General features: G+C 31.3%; 1 long non-coding RNA gene across 1 annotated transcript; it reads left to right on the top strand.

The window, feature by feature from the left end:
• The first annotated feature begins 466 nt into the window (after positions 1-466).
• LOC134276213 (uncharacterized) lies at positions 467-851 on the top strand. Its single transcript, XR_009993995.1, has 3 exons — positions 467-545; positions 647-697; positions 784-851. It is a non-coding gene; the product is annotated as an uncharacterized LOC134276213 (long non-coding RNA).
• Positions 852-6,931: the final 6,080 nt, after the last annotated feature.

Genomic DNA, 6,931 nt, shown 5'->3' with positions numbered 1-6,931 from the left:
TTTGAAGATTTGTGGGGAATCATATCATTTTTTTAAGATTTAAAATGTTTTGTTATGTTTCCAGATATCAATGAGTGTGCCAGTAACCCGTGTTTGAATTCGGGTACCTGTAACGATCTCATTAACCACTTCACCTGTTCTTGTCGAGCAGGGTTTACAGGGAAAATATGTGACATAGGTATGTATATTGAAAACGCAACCTTACATACCAAATCAAAAAAAATTTAATTGGAAAAAAAATCCGCAGAAAAATATATTGAAAATAGATATTTAAGGGTTTTTCAATCGAAATATTATGGGTTTTTTAATAAATATGAAAATTGGGCATCTATATTTTTCCATTGTACAGATATAAATGAATGTGCACCAGATCCCTGTTTAGTTGTTTTTGATTGTGAAGATCGTGTGAATGAGAATTACTGCAGAATAAACAAACGGAAGCTTGCCATCATTATCTGTAGTATGCTCTTTGTTAATCTGACTGTTATTTCTATTGTCATTTACCTATCAAAAAGACGAAAGTACAGAGATGTTGACCATTCATGGTAAGACATTTTTTCATGTTTCGTATTCAAATTAATTGAAATCAAGCAAACTGATTACAAATACTTACGTGCAAACTTTTATTGTTAACTGTATCATATAGGTTGTCCAGTTTCATTGACGTCCGTAAACCTGATATCCAGCCTAGAGTTTTGTAAGTATAAAATACTTGATTATTTAGATTATTGCCGAGGCATTATATTCATTAAAAGTGTTTAATTTTTCAATACTTTATTTCAGATTCAGAAGTGACATTCCATTTCTAAGATTCTAAATAAGGAAGTAACCCCATTATTACATGTAGAAGATGAACAAATGCCAAAGTGATCCGTGTCAAAACACTGGTTCGTGTACCGGTCTTATCAAATGTTCCTATGCACCAGGGTTTACCAGCACAGTATGTCATACAGGTAGCTACTTCTCTTTTAGTAATAAAGAATATAGATATTTATATTTGTCAGCTGACCAGGCTTTCTTATACTTCAAACAGACATTGACGAATTTGCCAGCTCTCCTTGTCAGAACATTGGATCATGAATTGATGAGATTAATCAGTTTCGGTGCTCATGTGTTCCGGGTTTTACCGGCTCCATCTGTGAAATAGGTTATCTTTTTTTACTTTTTTCAAACACTGTTTGTTTGTCTTATGTCTTTTAAAGATTTGTGGGGAATCACATCATTTTTTAAGATTTAAAATGTTTTGTTCTGTTTCCAGATAATAATGAGTGTGCCAGTAACCCGTGTTTGAATTCGGGTACCTGTAACAATCTCATTAACCGCTTCACATGTTCTTGTCGAGCGGGGTATACTGGGACAATATATGACATAGGTATGAATATTAAAAACGCAACCTCACATACCAAATCAAAACGAAAAAAAATTAATTGGAAAAAAAATCCGCAGAAAAATATATTGAAAATAGATATTTAAGGGTTCTTCAAACGAAACATTATGGTTTTTTTTTTTAATAAATATGAAAATTGGGCATCTATAATTTTCCATTGTACAGATATAAATGAATGTGCACCAGATCCCTGCTTAGTCATTTTTGACTGTGAAGATTGTGTGAACGAATATTACTGCAGAATAAACAAATGGAAGCTTGCCATCATTAGTTGTAGCATTCTTTTTGTAAATTTGACGGTTATTTCAATTGTTACTTACTTATCCAAAAGACGAAAGTACAGAGATGTCGTACATTCTTGGTAAGATATATTTTCTTGTTTCATATCCAAATTAATTAAAATCAAGCAAAAGTATTAAGGTATATTGATACTCTGAGAACAGAGATGACTCTTAATGACACAAATGTCTATCATTTCTATATAAACTTGCCAAGTTGAAGTGTCTTCTTTGTCATATTTTGCCCTGCAAGCCATGCTATTATTGATTTTTTTTTATTCAGCATAAAAATTCATTTCCTCTGGAAAATCATAAAAATCATAAAAGTTAAAGACAAATTTCATATGAGTGAGGATTTATATATATTTGCCCTTTATAAGTTTCTCTTTGTGTTTGCAATAAATCATATTGATCTTGTATCATGTTTACAAGTCTAATTTACCAAAGTCTAGTCCTGATTTTTAAAAAGAAGGCTGGAAATAACTTCTAACGGCAAATAACTATTATTTGGTCAAGCATAGTTTTTTAACCTAATTCGAGTAAAGTGACAATAGAACAGTGATATTATCACTTAGATTCGGAAACTTAGTCGTTTAAATTTTAAATATGTTAATTAGTGGTTTAAATTTGAAATGTGTTAATTAACTCAACATGACAAATCAAATGACGTCTCACACACTCGAATTTTGTAAAATACCCAAACTGCTTAATTCTGATTCGAGAAAATAGATTTACAGTTTGTTTTTTTACTCATAAAATAATGTTCAAATGCAATGATAGTTGGAGGATATTTTTGTTTATGACTTAGGATTTTTATAACACAGATTTTTGTTTCAATACTTCTATTATTAAGATAATTTTTGACAATTCTGAAGACATTTTACCTATTATCTGTCGCCCAATGCCTCTTCATAAATAAAGTTGCTGTTTTGAGGACATTATGAAAATTAAGCTACCCAAAGAGCAATATTCCCCGAGCATTAAGGCGAGTGAACATTGTAGTTCGAGGGTTGCTAAATCAAATCAGTTGTTGGAAATTCGATCTTGATCTAATTTTTATAGTCCAATGTAGAATCGCCATTTTGACCTTTTTGAACGCAGTTTTCATGAAGGCCAGCATATTTTGTCGGATTCAACATAATCAAAATAGGTCAAAAAACTATGCTGGATCAATTCATAATTATTTGCCGTTAGAAGTATTTTTTTTCTATAAATCGGACCGGATTACCAGAATGAAAAGGACAAATATGATTATTTCATCTTAATTTAACTGGACGTCTCGTTATACATGTATTAATGTCACTTTTTGTATTTTTCTTTAAAACCTGATGTTTCTTTAAATATGTTTCTTTGGTTCTCTTCAATTGATTCTACAATTGTCCTGTTAAGAAGTTTTGAAGTTCTAATAAATGAATTATTTTAGTTTTTCTATCAATTACATTAAATTATATTTTAGAAATATTGTAGGGTATCAAATTTTAAATTTAAGACTCTTACATAATTAGTTTAAAAACTAGAAACTCTTGTTGCTACAGCAACAAAGAAGGTCTTCCGTTCTCCTCTATTTATCTACATGAATGAGCTTTTATCTATGTTAAAAAGGCAGAAAATATTTTTAATGATTTCAGGAAAACAAACAGCCGGAGGTATAACTTACCACGATTCTTTACTTTACTTTAGACAATTATAGTCTTAATAACATGTACAAAAATGATTTTCAATTTTTTATCACTTCCTGTAACGACCGGAAGTGACAGCGTACACATTTTACCCTATATTTTTTACCCAATCTTCATGTTGTTTTATTCATAAAGTTTAGTGTCTTGATCTGTTACAGTTTAAGAGATCTCGTAATATTATCTTCTCATTTTGAGGACAATAATCACGTGACTGGAAGTAAATTTTTGAAAAGATATTTGAGGTTACTCTAGATACTTCAGTCTAAATAACATGTCCTAAAATCATTTCTAATGTTCTTCTTATCAAAAATATTTATGGTATAGTATAATACTAAATTTATGCAGTTTTTCTTTCATAAGCGGAAGTTGTCCATTTTGTTTCCAGTAGGACTGACATATTTCAAAACTACAAAAAAGATGCTATAATAATGTATTACTAAGAAAGATTCCATAAGAAAAGTTTTTATTCATTTGTTCACTTCCTGTGACAACTGGAAGTGACGGTGGACAATCTTTTCCTGACTAGTTTTGCCTACACATCAAGATCTACCACTTGTAAAAGTTTGGTGTCTTAATGTCTTACCGTTTACGAGATCTAGTTATGGTAACTTCTCATTTTGAGGACAGGAAATCACGCAACCGGAAGTGAATTTTTTAAAGATAGTTGGCGTTACTTAAGACAGTAACAGTCTTAATAACATATCCAAAAATCATTACAAATACTGCATCTATAAAAAATATTTACCGGAAAGAAAAATACTCAAATTATGAAGCTTTTCCCTTATAACCGGAAGTTGTGTTATTTGTTTTCGGTGTTACTGACTTTTTTCAAAACTACAAATAAGATGCTATTGTGTGATAAAAAAAGTTTCCATAAGGAAAAGTTGAATTTTTGGACTTCTTTGATCACTTCCTGTGACGACCGGAAGTGACGACAGACGATTTTATCCCCCATGGAATTGCTTACTCATCAGGATATACCACTTGTTAAAGTTTGGTGTCTTAATCTCTTACTGTTTAAGAGATCAAGCTATAATAATTTCTCATTTTGAGGACAAAATGAGGACAGGAAATCACACGCAACCGGAAGTGAATTTTAAAAAAAATAGTTGATTTTACTGTAGACATTTGCAGTCTGAATAACATATCCAAAACAGTTGCAAACACTTTATCTATAAAAAATATATATTGGAAAAAAATTATTCAAATTATTTAGTTTTTCTCTTATAACCGGAAGTTGTCGGGGTTTTTTTTCCGGTGGAGCTGATATATTTTGAAACTACAAATAAAGCGCTATAATGTGATGCAGAAAACAATCCATAAAAGAAAAGTTGAAATATCTGATTTTTTTACCACTTCCTGTGACGACCGGAAGTGACAGCGGACAATCTTAACCTATATGTTTTTGCCTTTACGTCAAGATATAATACTCCTAAAAGTTTGGTGTCTACATCTCTTACCGTTTCAGAGATATAGCTATAAGAACTATTCATTTTGAGGACAGGAAATCACGCGACCGGAAGTGAATTTTCCAAAGATATTTGCCGTTACTGTAGTCATTTGCAGTCTAAATAACACTTCTAAAAATCATTTCGAAAACTTCATCTTTAAAAAATATTTATGGGAAAGAAAAATACTGAAAATATGCAGTTTTTTTTCTAATAACCGGAAGTTGTCGTTTTCGTTTCCGGTGGGACTGACATATTTCGAAACTACGAGTAAGATGCTATAATCTGATGCTAAAAAACTTTCAAAAAAGAAAAGTTGAAATTTTCGATATTTAGGAACACTTCCTGTGACGACAGGAAGTGACGGCGGACAATCTTAACCCAATTGGATTTGCCTACTTATCAAGATCTATCATCCCTGTAAGTTTGGTGCCTTTATCTCTTACCGTTTCTGAGATCTCACTCGGATTAAATATTTTTGAAAAAAGCGGAAATCGGACATATCTGACGACCGGAAGTGAATTTTGAAAAAATGAAAAAAACGTCTCGGGGTATTTCTTTTCTCTATCATCCCTGAAAATTTCAGGAAAATCCGTCCAGCCATCTCTGAGAAATCCTGCCGACAAGATTTGGGGAAAAAAATAATAATAAGAATAATAATAATAAGAAAAAACAGTAGAATCACTATAAGGTCTTCCGTCTGAAACGGAAGACCTTAAAAACTCTCAGTGATATTAATTTGATTCAGAATCAAAAATAAAATGAGACTTATATACAAAATGCAATAGAAATGTAATTTAAAAGTAATTTGTCATTACTGACCTTTTTTTAAAGTAATGCACTACACTACAATTACTTGTAATTGAAAGATGGATCCATTACACATAATATCACATTACTTTGAAAAAATGTAATGATTACAATGCATTGCCATTACACATTACCATTACCCCAGGTCTGATCTGAATACAAAAGTAAGTATGCAAATATAGCAGCACCATTAATATCATTTCCAAAAGTTTGTCCTAAGTTTTGATCTCAAAATCGCCATAGGTATTGTCTTTCTGAACCTTAAACATCTTGTTGTCTTCAATTTCAAAGTACATGTACTTGCGTTTACAATCAGCATGGTTTGTTTGCTTGCTGTTTAACATCCCTTTCAAGAATTTTTCACTTATATGGAGACGTCATCACTCAACATTTAGGGCCATTGAACAAAGAGGGATCTTTTTCGGACAAAAAACCTCTGAAACATGGGACCTCGGCTGATGATTTTCATTCGAAGGACTGGTCTCAAAGTACCCTTCGAAACAGCGACATAAGGATTAACTTCTTAATTTGTAATTCTAGAGTACACGCTCTATCCACTGCAAAACAGGGCTACAACAATCTTTATTCGTTTATGAAATATTTCAAAAGTGACCAATGACATGATAATTAAAACGACTTGAAAACAAATGTAGTTAAAAATATCAGGGTCAATGGTTTTAATGCAGTGTCTTTAGATGTTATTGATATTTTAAAATGTTTGGGATTCAGATTGTCTTAAACTCCTTTGAAGTTTGAAATAATCATAAGAATAACACAACTTCTCGAATATATTGTTGGTTGTTAACAATATTCCTGACCTTTCACTTTCACTGCTTTTTATATTCATGAGAGAAGTGAGGATATAGTTTATCTTGGTAGAACAATTATTGGAATGCGTATTATATTAATATCGATATCTCTCTGTAGTTCAGAAAGCCATTTTAAGTGAAATTCGTACATTTTCATTTGATCAATAACTTTGTCTGATTTTGTGAAAGAATAAGATAGGACAAGAGCCAATCTAGGCCCCCTCTTCAAAAAAACTAATATTATATGTAATCCATGGGTATACCCAAGTCTAACAGGAAATGATATTTTTTTTGGTGTTATCCCTGTAATTTGGTTGCCTAGCAACACATCAAATATAACAACCATGAATTGAATTAAAAGTCAATTTCAGAAACATTCATTTTTAGAATTATGTATGTATTCCGTATTTTTTAAGTAACGAATGATAAAAATCATTTAAATCCTAGAAACATTGTTAATTGTAGGTAAAATACAGAATTTTATTTTCCATGGCAACCAAAAACGTCCCTAGTAACAACT

Source organism: Saccostrea cucullata, unplaced genomic scaffold (assembly GCF_032062105.1).
Source record: "Saccostrea cucullata isolate Sc308-1 unplaced genomic scaffold, CSIRO_AGI_Scuc_v1 ctg7225, whole genome shotgun sequence".
NCBI lineage: Eukaryota > Metazoa > Mollusca > Bivalvia > Ostreida > Ostreidae > Saccostrea > Saccostrea cuccullata.
This window is presented reverse-complemented; position numbering and strand designations above follow the sequence as displayed.